Below are 18445 nucleotides of genomic sequence, written 5' to 3'. Positions count from 1 at the left end.
AAGTCACACTACAACGTTACTAAGGAACAGTCGGTTTAGATGCAGCGTTACAAAGGCTGGCCAGCAACGGTCAAATTGGAATAAGCTTTGAAACATTGCAATGTTCATAAAGCAAGTGCAACGTTTTCAGTACAATGCTGTAGCGTTAAAGCCAATGTTGTAGCGTTGCACTATTTTCTGAAAAAAATTACAAATTCCAATTTTGAGCAAACAATTGTGTTTCTTTATGAACTAATGTAATTGTTTGATATCTGAACATTGAAACAACGATTGTTAAGTCTAAGAACTCTATAAATAAGCGTTCTTGGCAAGATTAAACTAACTAAAATCATTATACATTCTTATATAAACAACCAAAGAACTTGCTACTTTGTTATTTAATAATATATTGTATCTTAGAAGAGATTGCCTATTATAATCTGGTCTAGCAAGACAATGGGGACAATAAACTCTTTAAGAAAGGTATTTACACGCCTTAGATTTAATTCTTATTCATTGGTCTTGTTCAAGCTCTGTGTTATTCCCTCATCAACCCAAGTTCTTCAACAAGAGGAACCTCCCAAGTCAACTACAGATGTTATTGATGTTCAAATCATTATTATAGTGGAAGCATGAAACCATTTAGAATTTTTGTGCCGAAACTATATCGTTAACTATCTCGTTGACTCACTATACATTATGTATAATACAAAGAGAATGACTAAGGAATTATGAGAGTTTCAGGATAAAAAATATAAGACGAAAGATGCAGGGGCCAAAAAGTTTATTTTGAGTTATTTTTTTTAGTAATTCAAGTATCTAAGTCTTGTGATCCGAGTAATCATGGAGGCGAGTGGCCCGATCCCACGAAAATTTTCCATCGACCACTAAGGTAAATTTGAAAGAGCAAATAACAATCACACAATGACCCAATAGTTCCAATGGTTCAAACATGAGAGACAAATTTCTTGTGCTCCTTGAGTTTTGAACCCTGGATGAATGGGGAGGCTGAAGGTGTGCTTTCCACTGCAACAAAATCTAGGAGGCCAGTGTGGGTTGACTTACATGATGATTGTGTTAGTACCCCGGGGTAATTTTGATGTGGTCAACCAAGTTCAGTTAGATCCTGTTGTGTTTGATCCTTGTGTCTAAGTGTGCAGGAGCTTAGGAAGACAAGAATTCAAGCGGAAGATGTAGCTAGCGAGAAGGATAACATGGGAAGAGAGTTGACGAGCTTAGTGCACCTGAAGGATGAGATGTTGTGGAAGAGTACACCGACGGATGAGAAGGACATGCACGATGTTCAAGGGATGAGAAGCCGGGAAGGAAGCCTACTCGTGGAGAAGGTCGGAGTTGGGTTCGGGTGAGCTCAACTTCGGTTAGCCGGAGAATCACCTACGCTAAAAACTACGTGAAGAGATCAACTTTGAGTTGAGTTGCCCTATGAAAGACACCTTCTATGGCTGGAATGCACCTTCGATGAATAGTACGAAGGCACCTTCGCTAGCTGTTAGCCGAGGATAAAATTTTATCCTCGGTGGATAAACTCTATCCGATGGAAGACACCTTGGACCTCTTTGGAGGCTCCTTCAAGCTGCGGATAACTTTTTCCAAGGGCTATAAAAAGACCCCTGGACCTAGGAAATCATCATCAATATTCATTTTCTAGCAATTTTCTGAGCGTTCAACGAGTGTAAGAGACTTCTCCGCTTTCACCAAAGAAGACTTTTTTAGAGCTTTTATTTACCTTGGATTAACAACCACCTAAGTTGTAACCAAGTAATGCTTTTGCCTCTTTTCTTTTAAAGTTGTTCATTTTTTTTATTATAATTGTGCTACTGCTATCTATACAAGTTAAAAAGTTGGGAAAGACTTGTTTGATTTTCACATAGGCAATTCACCCCCTCTTGCCGGCCCCGCTGCGCCAACAAATGGTATTTGAGTCAAAACACCTTAGAAAGACTAACCGCTAACTGAAGCACCGAAACAATGGCCGGACCGACAATCAATCCGCCAAAGTTCGAAGGAGACTTCATGCAATGGAAACATCAGATGGAGGTATTTTTTAAAACAAATTTTGAGATTCTCTTAATTATAAAATATGATTTTGCAGCTCCCAAAGACCCACAAGAAAATGAAAAAAAAGAATACCAATGGACCAACAAGGAGCAAGTAGACTTCGCAGCAAATGGATGAGCCGAGTTCCACCTGCTCAACGTACTTCCACCTAGGAAGTCAATCAGATCGAAGATTGTGAATCAACAAAGAAACTTTGGGAGAAGTTCTTGGAGCTATACAAAGGAACCTCTGAAGCAAAGCTAGCGAGATGGGACCTATTCTGGAACTAATTGACAAATCTCTAGATGGAAGAAAGCGAAATAGTCGCACATTTACACTCGAGAATCAAAGAACTCATCACCAGACTCATGAATCTCGGAGAAAAGGTAACAAACTGATATTCATTAAGGTACACTTTAAATGCATTTCCTAGGACATCCGAGTGGATATCTATAGTCGAATCATTTTATATATCTAAAGACCTCGAAGTTAGTTCATTAGAAAATCTGTTTTTCACTTTTGAACTTCACGAAACAGGATGCGTAGGTTTAAAGAAGAAAAGACAGCCCACAACATAGCTTTAAAGGCCAATCGGAAAGGCGAACCAGATCCAGACTCTAAAGAATCAATGAAGATGAAGCAACCTTATTGGTAAGGAAATTTAGTAAGTTCATTAAATCTAATAAATTTAATAAGTCACAGGCAAACAAGCACTTTCAGAGTAAAAGGAAGGTTCGGTGCTATAACTGCCAAAAAGAAGGATACATCAAGGATGACTGCCTTAAACTAAAGAAGAAGAAGAAAGATAAGGGCAACATACTAACAAAATTAAAGCACAAGATCTTGAAAGCCACATGGCATGAATCATCGTCCTCCAGGTTTGAGATCGAAGCTTATGCCAGATTAGCTCTAATTGTAGACCACCAAGGAGAAGATGAAAGTAGCTTAGAGATGAACATCGATAAAAGGGGAGAATCATTAGAGGAAAGCTACGATGAAGAGGGAGTATCAGAACACGAGGTAAGTGAGGTACATGTGCTATCTCCCAAGCAATCTTTTGAATTATAAAACTACTTTCTAAAAATATATGTAAATTAGAAAAAGAAAATATGAATTTAAAAAGACAATTAGCCAATGCATGTCCACTAGAATTATTTAATAATTTAAAATTAGAGAAAAAAAATTGAAAACACAAATAGAGAAATTGAAAGATCACCATTCATGTTCTAATTATATCCAACCAAAGTTTAGAAATTATAGTAGAATTAACTGGTACATTAGAAATCACCAGAGACAAATTAAGAAAATTTTTAAAGATTATGTACTTCCCAAATTTTTAGTAAATCCAGTAGACAGAAACCTATATTAGATTCCAAAATCTTTTTTAGATTAAACTCTATTTTTTTTGTCTCAATTAGAAAAATATATATTTTTTAAATGTTTCTGTTTATATTTCGAGTTAAAATTTTTTATGTTATCTGATGATTTAATCTACAAACAAAATTTTTTTAATGCTATCTGATTTTTTTTTAAATTGTTTCTGAAATATATTAGTTTATTGGTAATCGTTGTAATATACCCCTCAAAGAGTTTTTCAAATTTTTCTAACAGTTTACTTTATTTTTTAAATTTTTTTCTAATTTTTTTGATGTGATCAAAGGGGGAGAAATAAGTAAAAGTTAAGGGGGATTAAGGAGGAGTTAGGATAATTCCCATAATTTTTATCCTTGTATGTATTTATGCAATTAACTTGTTTAATTCATTGCTTTACTATATTATTTCATTGCATTTTTAATCTTAACTTGAACTTGAGTTGATACACATCAAAAAGGGGAGATTATTAGTACCCCGGGTAGTTTTGATGTGGTCAATCAAGTCCGGTTAGGTTCTATTGTGTTTGATCCTTGTGTCTAAGTGTGCAGGAGCTTAGGAACACAATAAATCAAGCGGAAGACATAGCTAGCGAGAAGGATGGAACGGAAAGAGAGTCGATAGGCTCGGTACATCCGAAGGATGAGATGTTGCAGAAGAGTACACCAGCGGACGAGAAGGACGTGCACAACGTTCGAGGGACGAGAAGCCAAGAAGGAAGTCTGCTCATAGAGAAGGTCGGAGTTGCAACTCCGGTTAGCCGGAGAATCACCTATGCGAAAAACTACGCGAAGAGATCAGTTTTGAACTGAGTTGCCCTGTGGAAGGTACCTTCCATGGCTGGAAGACACTTTCGATGAACAATACGAAGGCGCCTTCCAGCATTTGAAGGCACCTTCACTAGCCGTTAGCCAAGAATAAAATTTTATCCTTGGCAGATAAACTCTATTCGATGGAAGACGCCTTGGACCTCTTTGGAGACTCTTTTAAGCTGCGGATAAATTTTTTCAAGGGCTATAAAAAGACCCCTAGACCTAAAAAATCATCATCAACTTTAGTATTCATTTCTTAGGAACTTTCTGAGTGTTCAACGAGTGTAAGTGGCTTCTCCATCTTCACCGAATGAGACTTTTTTAGTTCTTTTATTTGTCTTGGATTAACAACCACCTATGTTATAATCAAGTAACTCTTTTGCCTTGATTCTAAGATAATAAGTTAAGTGTAAGAGAGATATTTAAAATTTTAAATGTTTATGTCAAATGAGAAATAAGAAAATGAAAGAGGAAGATAAAAAAATTTAATTAGTAATAATAAAATAAAATAAAATAAAATTTATTTAAATATAAATAATTATATAATAAAGAATAAAACTTAATACGTATAGCCAATTCCATCTAATACTACAAAACTTAGTTGTTATCAATAGGTCAGACAAATGTATGTTTATTCGTTGTCTAAAAACATGTGCCATGAAGATTCCATACTTTCTGAAAGAGACAATAAATTTGTTTCGTTTTGGTGGTAGATCAGACTCGTGCACATTTAGGTCATGTTGGAAGGAAAAACCTTGCAAATTATTGTCCTTCGATTTCTAGTGGTCCTTCGCCTCAACAAATAGTGATAAGGCATGGAATTTCGGGGGTTTTTAGGCCGTCTAAGGCTATGTATGGATCCAAGGAGGACATAAAATTTCCACAACAATTATCGACATGAATGTTTTTGGTCTACAATTTCCCGTTGCAGTTGCAGAAAGTTGTTTCGATACCGAAGCTACCTACTGGTACAAGAGACGGTTAGCAAATTCAAAGGTGTAACAAAGATACCATGTTTTAGTGGAATTAGAATGACTTCTTTGCTCAATCTTCCTTCTTTCTCGCAACATATGGATACTTCTGGTATATGACTATGTTGTCTCCTCGTATGAGTCTAGTGGTTAGCGGATAAGGTGTTGTCATTATGAGGTATGGAATTTGAATCTTGGTAAAGTCGAGGTAAATACCTCCCTTATGTGCTAGTTACTATTCCAAAGGCTAGTAGCCGGCCTTGATTTACCTTCTCTGTGTTGGTCCTGAGATGAATTGACAAGAGGTCGAGCAACGAGGCAATGCACCGAGGGCGGCTCCCAGTCAAAAATAAACTGCAGCAACTGCAGTTACCAAAAAATAAGATACCAAAAAATAGATTCTGAAATGGTAATTCACTAAAGAGAGGGAAAATTAAATCATGTGTTTTTAACATTAAAATTTGTTTAATTATCTTGACAATATATATTTAAATACTTCCCTCATCTTATTGTTTCGAAAATGAACCACAAGTTCTTTCCATTGGGAGATCATTCAAAATTTTTGAAATTCAATTTGGATTGAGTTAAACGAGATTAAACTTAATACCGATCATCAATATATTTGCTAAAGTAAATGACATGGGAGAAAAATGAGCTAATTGCTATTGCCAGCTTAATCATATTAAATTGATTCCATTGTATGTAGCTCTGAACCGCTAAGAATTTCAAACACATTCTGTTCATGGAAAAGAACATACAATAGTCCCTAATCCATTTCTTGCGAAAAAGTAAACTGAAGAATTTCCTATCAAGAATTGCCATCACAATCTTTTATCCTACTCAGTTCATATTTACAAGTAACAAGCAAAAATAATAACAACAACAACAACAAATTTAATAAAATTTTTCACTGCAAAACATACTAAAGCTTTAACACATTCAAATCAGAAATATCTCTGTACAAAAAGGTGAATCAATAACCACATTTTAATAATCACAACCAGTTTAAGAATTCCAAGCGAGGTAATGCCACTCTGTCCATGACTATAAGACATAAAACAAATAAAAATTATCAAAAAAAAAAGTTTCCTTGCAACTCAAAATTTTCTTAAATTCTATTTAGTGGATTAGATCAATGTTCAGAAGAGTGTCTGATAAAACATAATTTGTAATTATTAGCTAAATGCAAAATGAAGTAAGAAAATAGCCAAATACAAAAAGGACTAAGAAAATATATAATAAAAAAAGGAGTAAGAAAATGATGGAAAAAATTAAATGTTACCCAAATCCACACTATCCAATCATGAAAAAAGCTATATTTTCTTATCAACTCACCATTAAAAGACTTAAAAGTACTTGTCAACAAGAAGAAAATGCCAACAAATGACATTTCTACGGTCATTAAATAGGATGTGTATTTCTTCACCTGTAAATAGAGCAAAGTGACATTGACAGATTACGAAAAGATAACAAGACAAATACAATTAAGAACTGACATGAGATGCCCACTGGCACAAAGCAGAAGCCAAGTCAGAAAGAATAGAAGCGACCATGACAGAAATAATTCCATAAAGCAAAACCATATCAAGATCACTGCTATTGGAACCCTTGCCAGAACTTGCACCAATGCTCAAAAAGAGTGGCAGCAACGACTAACAACATAAGAGCTCCAAATTGCTTTTGTGATTATTTGTGTCTGTAAATTGATATAAGTGATCACGTGTCATGTTAGTTTTCTTCTGGAGAATTGTTTCTTACTGAAATATGCAATCAGAATACAAGTTATTTCCATTTGTCTCTTAGGTTGAGATTATGTAGCATAATGATGTTTATTATGCTATCTTTCTTATAAATCCTCTAACAGTTAGACAAATGGCAAAATAACTTTCCTCATCATGCTAGGCGAATTCTGTTTACAATTAAATATTTTAGTTTTGAAATGCAAATTCACTTTTACAAATAGAATAACATAAACTTCACATTAAACAGTTTGTTAAACTAGTAGGTGTAGTATTTTTCCATGTGCTCGAAGTGAGCAATAACTTACCACCAAACAAAGTTATTAAACCACTAGAATAGAAAGCTCAACACATTGGAATATGGCAAGGGTAAAAGCTCCAATCATGGATTTGAATGCAATATAAGCACATGAGACCTTAGAAAGGGGTTGATCTGATCCTGCAATCTAAATCCAAGATACTCAGGTTGCATTTAACAAACCTACTCTCCAGGGTATAGAAGCAAGAGTAACTATTTTATGCAAAATCAACCTATGTATACATTGTTAAAATTCACTTAACAAAACCTACAAGGCTATAACCATTCAAAACAACTCCTACAGAAATTGAGTCTTATTTGAAGTATAAATTTGGATCAAACATGTGGCTTCATCTGGATGTAGGAATAATGACAATCCAATGAAATGCAATTCTAGATAATCCAGGAATGTAAAATCTAGAATTTATTGAATCTTAATTTTAATTTATCAAGTTGGCAAGCCAACACTTCTCTACTAATAACAAAATCATGGAATTTAAAGAATAAGGTTGGAGAATCCTATAGCTTTAATGAGTGGAAAACTATGAAGGATCAAACACAAGTTGGAATTTAAAAAATTGGGAATTTTATTCATACAGGTCCACTTAGATATGTTTGTACCAGATATCAGTTAGATAAAAACAAGTTGAAAGTTAAAAACAATGAGAAGAACTTGGAAAAGGAATACATATACTAGATAATTTGTAATACCAAATTACCTACCCCAAAACAAGGTAAGTAAAAAAGGCCGTGGAAAGTAGCTTTGTCTGGTTAAGGATTGAAAATGTCAGTGAATCAAGATTCTTGTATGATATCTGTAACAAGCTATTCTGCAATGTATAAATGGCTGCTGTAAGGCTAGATGTAGTGAATACATTAACCAACCTCCATTGGTTAAATTGCTTCTTCAGATTACCTTCTTTTGCTAAAAGAAGAATAACACAAATAACCTACCAAAAGTGCAAACTTTACATTTGAAACAGCCATAGATACATAATTCAGAAAATGCAAAAATAAAACTAGAACCATGAATCACCTTTGCCAGCTCACATGATAACATAGATGAAGTAACAATAACATCTTTTCTGCAGGAGCAAATTATAAGATAATAAGAGAAATAGTTACTTGGCATTAAATCCTTGAACATTTTCCTTGGCAACAACTAAATGAACATATATAATTAATAGCATTGACTAAACATGTCTTAAAAAGAATATGATAACATTGACTGGATGCTTAAAGAGAAAATTCATCCTTAGTTGCGCTAATCTCCCCCAAATAGAGAAAAAGGGAACCGATCATATGCAACATTGCTAATCCTGTCTGAAAGCTGGAGGTGGAGTGCTGGGTAGGTGTCCACGATGTTGACTAAGCGAAGACCTTTGGGTTGGATTAAGGATTCTTGGCTGGTGCGTTAAGCTCCGCATACACTCAAATGAGCCAATAGAATGTTAGTACTGAAAAATCGAAAAAGGGGTCCCTGGCGAAGGTCCTCCGACACTCAAGTCAGTATATCACCCGAGCGGGAAGTAGAACAGTAGGAATGAATAGCAAGATGCGCACGTAGTACAATGTATGAAGTGTGCGTACCTTTCCATTGAAGAGGACCCCTTGTTTATGTAGGATCGAAAAGAACGCTAGAGGGGGGGGGGGTGAATAGCGATTGCAAAAATTGATAGCGAATTAATCAAAGTACGCAGCGGAAGAAAAAACAATGAACCAATGCTAACAAACTGAGTTTTACTTGGTTCGGAGCCTTCGACGACTCCTACTTCAAGGCTTGCACTTGTCAAGTGCTTTCGTTGGGAAATCCACTAACAGTTCACAAAAGATTACAGGAGTTAAGTACAATAACTGAAAAAGTTACCAACAACAACAATAGAATTGAAAAGTCTTGGTCGCCGGTTGTCGGTGGAGCATAACAGCATTGCCAGAGCCTTTTCGGAGCACTGAGCAAGAAGAAAACTTGTAGTAGTTGTTGTTTTGAAGCTCCAGGTCGAAAGCCTTTATATAAGTCCATTCCGGGCGCCTAGAACTCCTCCGGGCGCTTTGAATCCCTTCGAGCGCCTGGACCACGTGGCTTGGTCAACTGACACGCTTCACATCAGCTGTGGATGAAGTTTCGGGTTCGGGCAAGTGGACCGATTTCGGGCGCTTGGACCGCCTGGGCACCCAGACCGCCTAGGCGCCTGCGGGTCGCCCGGGTGAGCTTGGTTGGGGCGCCTGGACCAGCTCCTGGCTCCAGGACTCCTTCCGAGCATCCGGACCCCTTTTCTTCAGCAGCTTTCCCCTACAGAAAAGGTTAGTCCTGGACAACCTAAAAATAGATTTTTCCTTGTAAAACAAAGTTAGCTCAACATAATAAAATATGAGTAGTAATTAGATCTTGTCTCCCCGAGACCAGGATCTAGTCAAGGTCTCAACTTAGGTTTCCCAAATGGACTTAACCTGATTGACGCCTACAGTTCCCTCAACGGGGAACACGTCCTCACTGGATCTCTCCTCTAGTTGCTTATCTTTACTTATCACTTGCAGTCACTCGACTTGCCTCTGACCCACCAGGTCTTCTTATTAGTTGTCAGGTCCACAGATCCAACTGGAATTCAGCCGGTTGTCAGGTCCCGCAGACCTAACCGGACTTCCCACCAGATATTGGGCCCCGCGGACTTATCTGGACTTCACACCAGCTATCGGGCCCACAGACCTAACTAGATTTCATCTTGGTATCGAGTCCTTCAAACCAGTCAACTCCTGCACACTTGGTAGAAACGTTAGACAAGCAACCCATCTAACTTTAACCTATTTGTCATACATCAAAACCAGACTGTTAGTGCAACCTACACCAATAATCTCCCCCTTTTTGATGTAATGACAACCCGGATTAAAGTTAGAAAAAAATACAATAAGGCAATAAAGCATAAAATGTTTAAAGTGAGTAGATTTTTCTAACCTAAGCCATTGTCCTCCCCCTTTTTCATACATCAAAAAATACATGCATAAAGTATAAATAACTAAGGAACAATTTGAGCAAAAGAATTTTGCAATTGTAGTTTTTCAAGCAAGCTTCAAACACATATGTCAAGTAATTTTGAAAGATAATAAGGTTTTGAAAAACCAACTACTCAAAAGAATTGCAAAGTGTTGATTTTAAATAAAAACTTCCTTTATTTGAGGGAGGAGTAAATATTTTAAAAAAAATTTCGCGAATTTTCAAAAATATGTCAAAGTTCTTTTTCAAATTAATTTCCAAAGATTTACATTTTTTTTAAGTAAGATTTTTTACAGAACTTGGATAGAAAAGTTAAGAAACAATTTAAGCCAAAATTCTCTAAGTAATATTTTCAAAAGAAATTTTAAAGAAAAATTTTGTAGTAATATTTTTACCGGAAGTTTAAAGCAAACTTATAAGGAGTTATTTTTAAGAGCATTTTTTGAAGTAAAGCTTTGCAAAAATTTCTTTAAGTTTGAAAAATTTTCAAAATAACTTTGGCAAAACAATGTTTAAACAAAATTTTCTAAATAACAATTTCAAAGTGATTTCAAAAAACTTTTCTAAAAGTAATTGCAAAGAAAATTTTCTAATAAAGATTTTTAAGGAAAAAGATAATAAAGAAATTCTTTAAATTATATTTTTTAATATTTTAAGAGTAATTTTCACATAGAATAACTTTTCAAAGAGAAGAAAATTAGTTTTGAAATATTTCATATTTTTCAAACAAGATTCAACAAAGCATGTTATAAGGATTATTATATATTTTTAGGCAAATTTTAGAAGAGTTTTTTCAAATTAATGTTTCAAAGAAATTCAGCAAATTAATTTTGAAAATATTGTCAAAATATATTTTAGAATAAAGTAAAAATATTTTTCAAAATAATTTTGAGGAAAAAATTTCTAAGAAAGATTTTCAATGTAAGTTTGAAAAAAATTCAAGGTAATTTTACAGAAAAGATTTAAGAAAGATTTTCAAAGTGGAAGAAAAAATTTTCAAAAAAAATGATTTGATTTTTCAAAAACTTTCTCAAGAAAATAATTTTTCGTAAGTTGCAAAAATTTTATTTTATTTTTTTAAAAAATTCCACATCAATGTTTCAACATATTTTCAAAATAATTGAACTCTTTCTCCCACGTAAGTTAGCACTCCCTCTTAAATTGTACTAGGGTTTGGACATATTAAAATGAACACATTTTTCAAGGCCCTTGTTGCCCCTTAACCTAGCACCTTCTAGTTATCTTTGTTAGCAATAAGGATTTCTATCTTAGTGACTAGGGAATTTACTATTCGTAATACAAATGTTCATCAAATATATTATTTACACTTTATTATGATTGTTCACTTATGTTTGATTAATCATTAATAAAAAATAACCGTAGATTTAGGTATATTAAGTTGAAATTAAGTTTTAGGTTAAATGAAATAGTTTGTAATTAATTTAATAATAGTTAATCATTATCAATGATTTATTGATTAACTTTTACTTGACTCAATTCAATAATTTACTACTTATTTGATTAAAACTACTTATATTTCATATTAACTGATTGAGTTAATAATTGACTAGTGAATTATTAGTTTTAATTTTAAGTTTTGATTAGGTTTAACTTTAAATAAATTATTGATTAAAGTAAAATTAGGATTATCTAAGTTGTAAGTTTGAATTAATTCAGAGTTAAATTTGTTAAAGTTAGTAAACAAAGTTAAGTAAAGTTAATGTGCAATTCGAGTCAATCTTTAATTAAGGTAAATTAGGGTACTAATCAAGTTAAGTTAAATCTTAAATAAGGTTAGACTAAATAATTAAATTTTAATTGCTTAATTGAGTTTAAAGTTTAAGTTAATTGAATTTTGATCGTTTGTTAATAAAGATTTAAGTTTTAAGTTAAGTATTTTTTTAAAGGATTTTTTTTAAAAAAAATTAAAGGATTATTTTTTAAAGGGTTTTTAAAAGAATTTTTAAAATATTTTTTTAAAGGATTCTTAAAAGAATTTTAAAAATAAATTTTTAAAGGATTTTAAAAATAATTTTTTAAAGGATTTAAAAAAAATTAAAACAATTTTTTTAAAGTATTTTTTAAAAGGATTTTTAAATAATTTTTAAAATATTTTTTTAAAGATTTTACAATAATAATTTTGTAAAAGATATTTTTTTTAAAAAATAATTTATATATGCTACGTTAATTAAAATATGTTTAATTTAATTTTTGATTTTGGTGTTTAATTAAATTAATATTGGTATTTAATTTAAATTAATTTAATTCTTATTTAATTTAATTTTAATTTCATTTTACTTTAATTTTAAATCCTTAATCATCTCACCCGATCTATGTTTTCAATCAGGGAATCCTGTAGTTTTATGAGATGAGTTAAGTTTAATTTCAGGGTTGAGTTTAACTTTATGTTAGATTCAAGTTTAGCTTTGGGTTCGACAAGTAGGTATTATTTGAATAAACTTTTGGGCTATGGTGAGTCACCTGGACATCATTAGAGTAACCATGCCTTTGAAGTTTTCCAAATAGTCCTATCCACTGAACTTAGTATAAAACTTTAGTCTAACTAGTTAGGATTTGTAAGGGGTAGCTTCAATTAGTTCCACTAAGTCAAATGCACTAGGTCGAAGCCATATATTTCTAGACATGCATAGACAGAGTTTTCCTAACCTACTATCATCCAAAACTTCACCAGTACTGTTGATCAAGTTAAACTTTTGTCCCTATTTGATCAAATTCTAATTACCCAACCAAATAAACTAATATTTTGGAGATGACAACTAATTTGAAGCCTCCCTTGAATTATTGAGTTTTTATGTTTTAGGTTTACGCCATTTATTTTTATAGTTATAATAAACTTAATCATAATTATTTGATTTATTTGAGTTTGACTTGTTTGACTTTATTTTATTATTTAATTTATTTGATTTTATTTGATTCTTTAGTTTTGAGTTAATGAGTTTAGTTGGATTTGGTTTTAGATAATAAATTTTAGTTTTGTCTACATAGAATTTATTGAGTCATACTTGCGTGGTAAGATACGCTTTCGAACCCAAGCTCTAGTCAAATTTTTGTTTTGACTTATTGGTGATATAAAAGTTTTGTTTATTGAGCTGGACTTGTATTTGAGCCCAGATTTATTTTATACACCTTTTTGGATTTTAAGAATTAACTCTAAATTTTTTGATCTAGTGGCGAATTTTTCTAATAAATCTTTTAAATTAGTTACTTCAGTTTTCAATTTAAAGTTTTCTTTTTCAAGTCTTTTAACTTGAGTTGAGTTAGTATTTTCTGTTTGGGAGTTTAATTGTTTCTTAAGATCTTGGTTTTTCTTAAGGAGTGGATTATTTTGTGTTTTAAATTTTATTAATTTTTTATTTAGGCGGACAATTATTTTTTAAAAAATTGGAAGTTAAGATAGAAGATACCTCATTTGAGCCTTCAGAAATAAGTGCGGATTCGTGACTTGATTCGTCTTCGGACCCGTCGTCTTGATCTGTCTCGCTTTCTGATTCCCGTTCTATTACCATTAATGCTAGGTAATTGTGGTGCTTCCCATCTTCGTCATCCCAAGTCGTCTTGTCTTCCTCCTGCATTTCAGTGTTAACTAATTTATTTAAATAAATGTTCCTTTTTGTTACCTCTGCGTCGTTGATTCCCTCGTGTAATTCGATAAGTTTGTCCCACAGCTCCTTCGCACTTTCATGTGGGCTGACGCGATTTAGCTCTTCCTTTGTTAATCCGCACTGGATTGTGTTGAGAGCCTTGAAGTCGATCTGGGTCTTCTTCTTCATTTTCGGATTTCAATTTTTTGGGTCCATTAGAATTCCGGCGTTGTCGACAGGAGCCTTGTAGCCTTTGGTGACGCTGAACCATTGGTCAAAGTCGATCTTCAGGTATACCTCCATCCACTTTTTCCAGTATGGGAAGTCATCACCGTTGAAGAGAAGAGAACGGACGGTGTTGTATCCCTTATTTTGGGCCATGACTCTTGCACACAAAGAGAAAAAGAAAAGACAGTCCCAAGACTGGGTCTTGGATTAGCAGTGTGGGAGAAAAATTAAAATATTAAGACTGAATTGGTGTTCTACCAATTCAGAGTAGTTTGCAATAAAAAAATTTATCCAAAGAGGTAATTGTACCAATTTGGATTATATCGAAAAAGCTCAAAGACAAAAAAAATAGAAAGAAAAAATATCACCCTCTTTGCCTAATTGGTGGTTGCACCAATTTAGAGCGATACCGACTCTAATACTACTTATAGGATCGAAAAGAATGCTAGAGGGGGGGGGGGGGGTGTGAATAGGGATCACGAAAATCGATAGCGAATTAATCGAAGTACGCAGCGGAAAAAAATGAACCAATGCTAACAAATTGAGTTTTACTTGGTTCCGAGCCTTCAACGACTCCTACTCCAAGTAGACCCGACCCCGGGCCGGGTCTGGCCCAGACCCGGCCCGGGCCCGTAACCAGGTCAACGGGCAGGTTGCCCGTTGACCCAGTTTGCCGGGCCCGGTTCATTGGGTGTAAAAACCGGCGAACCGCCGGTTAATCGGCGGTTCAGCCGCAATTTTTTTTTTTTTTTTAAACGGCTTGAACCGCCGGTTAACCGGCGGTTCATAGCCGTTGGAACATCCGGTTAACCGGCGGTTCGTAGCCGTTGGGAGGGTTTTTTAGGTATTTTTTTTCAACGGTTAGGATCATTTGACCGTTTTTTTGATCAATGGCTATGATTTAGTGTCCGTTACTATCAAAACTCTATAAATAGAGAGCTTATTTCATCATTTTTCACACACATCTTCTCTACTCTTAATCTCATTTTCGTATTCTCTAATCTCTACACGCTTTCGTTTTCAATTTTCAATTACAATGGAAGGAGGCCGCGGAGGTGCATCATCTCGAGCTCGGAAGGGAAAGCAAATAATGAATCTGCGGGAGGAGGACCCCAACATTCAATCCACCGATGATGAGATCGAGCATCTTCCGAATCCGACACCCGACACACAAGGAAGTACCGATGCAATTACTTCTAAGGTTCGGGAACTTCCTCCTCTAAAGTCTTCTATTTTTACTAAACATTTTGAGAAGGTCACTCTTCCGTCGGGAGAAATGCGTGCAAAATGTAAGCACTGCAATGCTTCCTACAAATTCCAAGCCGGCGGTGGCTATGGGTCGTTGAAACGACATGTAGAAACGAAGCACCCGACGGAATATGGACTTGACCGTTCTCAAACACAATTATCAAGATTTTCTTCAACTAGCGGTAGTACCGATTCTGGTTTATTTTTATATTTGGATAATAAATTAAGAGAATCATTAGCTAAATTTGTTTCCGTAGAACATCTTTCTTTTAGTTTTGGATCTAAATGCACATTTGAAGATTTTTGTAAAGAATCTCTTAATCCATGTGCTAAACGTGTTCCTAGGACTACACTTACTCGTACAATTAAAAAATTAGTAAAACAAGGAAAAAAGAATTTAATTGATGAATTTAGTAAATTAGATAATAAAGTTTCTTTATGTTCCGATATTTGGAGTGATCATTGGCAAACACATTCGTATATGGGTGTGACTTGCCATTGGATCGATAACTCTTGGAACCTCCAAAAAAGATTATTAGCTTATAGAGTTTTTGATGAATCACATAATGCTCATAATATCACACAATTATTATGTTTAATTTTAGAAGAATATGGTTTAACTCATAAAATATTTTCAATATCATTAGATAATGCTAGTTCTAATACCGCTTGTATAGATGATCTAAAATTTGTTTGTCAACCTATTATTGGAGGTTTATTTTTTCATATTCGTTGTGTATGCCATGTTTTAAATTTATGTGTTCAAGATGGTTTAAAAATTTTAGAAAGTTATATTAAACTAATTAGAATTGCAATTTCTTATTTATGGTCTCATCCATCTATAATGAAACAATGGGGTAGGTTTTGTAAAATTAATGGAATGAGACCTAAAAATTTCACGTGATGTACCAACACGTTGGAATTCAACATACCAATTATTACAAGATTCATTTCAATATAAAGAATTATTATGTTCATTTTTTGCACAAAATACTAATACTAATATATATTTATTTTCACAACAGTGGAATATTTGTAGTAGTATTTGTGAAATTTTAAAAGTATTTAATGATGCAACCGAACAACTTTCCGGTGTTTATTATCCCACTGCTCAATTAGGTTTAGAAAATTTTTCTAATATAGTATTAGTTTTAAATGAACATATTAATAATGAATCTTTATCTCCTTGCATCTTAGCTATGAAAACTAAATGGGAAAAATATTTTTATTTAATTCCTGAAATTTATTTAATTGCATTTGCTTTAGATCCTAGATTTAAATCAGAAGTTTTACAAGAAATGTTAACTTTATATTATGATGCTTTAATTCCAATTAAAGATTCTTCTTCCCCTGATCCAGCTAATATTATATATAATGTTAGAATTTATTTATATGATATTTATAATCAATATTATGCAAAATATGGAACACAAATTAATATTTCTGAAATTCAACAAACTACTAGTAGTAATTTAAAACTTACAAAAGCACAACTCTTATTAAAAGAACGGACAAAACGTCTACGGGGATCCTCAAGTTCCACACAGGAACTTGAGAATTATTTTATGACTTCTTTTGATTTTAATGAAGCAGATAGCGAAAACTTCGATATCTTAAAGTGGTGGTCGCAGAAGGCTCAAAGCTTTCCCGTTCTCTCCGTGATCGCAAAAGAAATTTTAGCTTGTCCAATGTCAACTGTTGCTGTGGAGCAGACGTTTAGTGCCGGCGGCAACATATTAGATGAACGACGATCAACTTTGTCTCCCGACTCATTGGAAGCCCAAGCATTACTGGACGATTGGACCAGAGCGGAGAAAAGAATCCAAGGAATGCAACTTTCAGATGACGAAGTTGAAGATTTTGATACTGAAGGAACAAATACGACAGGAATAGGAAATGGAAGTGAATGAAAATGTAAAAGGATAAAAATGTAAAAGAACTACGTGGGCTTTGATTCCCCTAAAGGGATACGTAGGCAACTTAAATAAGTGCAAGCCCTTTTTTTTAATAAATTTTAATTTCTAATTTTTAATGTTTAATGTTTAATTTTTAATTTTTAATTTTTTTAACATATTAATCTTGAACCGTGACGAACCGTGAACCGAACCGTGAACCGGCGGTTCTGAACCGTGAACCGTAACCGTCTTGGGCGGTTAAGGTTAAGGGTCGACCTGCCTGGAACCGTCGAACCGGCGGTTCCGAACCGTCCAACCGACGGTTCCGAACCGTCGAACCGTCGGTTCCGAACCGTGGTCAGGTCTAACTCCAAGGCCCTCACTCCTCGAGTGCTTTCATTGGGTAATCCACTAACAGTTCATAAAAGATTACAAGAGTTAAGTACAAGAACTGAAAAAGTTACCAACAACAACAATATAGTTGAAAAGTCTTGGTCGTTGGTTGTCGGTGGAGCGTAGCAGCGTTGCAGGAGCCTTTTCGGAGCACTGAGAAAAAGAAAACTTGTAGTAGCTATTGTTTTGAAGTTCCGGGTCGAAGACCTTTATATAGGTCAATTTTGGGCGCTTGGAACCCCTCCGGGTGCCTGGACCACGTGGCTTGGCCAATCGACACACTCCACGTTAGCTTGTGGATGAAGTTTTGGGTCTGGGTGCCTGGGCCGACTCTGGGTGCCTAGACCTCCTAGGTGCCTACGACCTGCCCGGGCGAGCTTGGTCCCGGTGCCCGAACCCCTTTTCTTCAGTAACTTTCCCCTGCAGAAAAGGTTAGTCATGGGCAATATAAAAATAGATTTTTCTTTGCAAAACAGAGTTAGCACAACATAATAAAATATGAGTAGTAATTAGATCTTATCTCCTCGAGACCAAGATTTAGTCAAGTTCTCAGCTTTGGTTTCCCAAATGGACCTAAGCTAGACCAACACCTACAGTTCTCTCAACGGGGAACATGCCCTCACTAGATCTCTCCTCCAGTTACTTACCTTTACTTACCACTTGCAGTCACTCGACTTGCCTCTGACCCACCAACTCTTCCTGCTAGTTGTCAGGTCCACAGACCCAACTGGACTTCGACCGATTGTCAGGTCCCGTGGACCCAACCAGATTTCCCGCTAGATATCGGCCCCCGCAGACCTATCTGGACTTTGTACCAGCTATCAGGCCCCGCGGACTTAGTTGAATTTTCTACTAGCTATCG

At 34.6% G+C, this 18445-nt stretch overlaps 1 pseudogene; it reads right to left on the bottom strand.

Moving 5' to 3' along the window:
• Positions 1 to 6196: 6196 nt before the first annotated feature.
• LOC122033817 lies at positions 6197 to 14200 on the bottom strand (annotated as a pseudogene).
• Between the last annotated feature and the right edge of the window lie 4245 nt (positions 14201 to 18445).

This window comes from Zingiber officinale, chromosome 11B (genome assembly GCF_018446385.1).
Source record: "Zingiber officinale cultivar Zhangliang chromosome 11B, Zo_v1.1, whole genome shotgun sequence".
NCBI classification, from domain to species: domain Eukaryota; kingdom Viridiplantae; phylum Streptophyta; class Magnoliopsida; order Zingiberales; family Zingiberaceae; genus Zingiber; species Zingiber officinale.
This window is presented reverse-complemented; position numbering and strand designations above follow the sequence as displayed.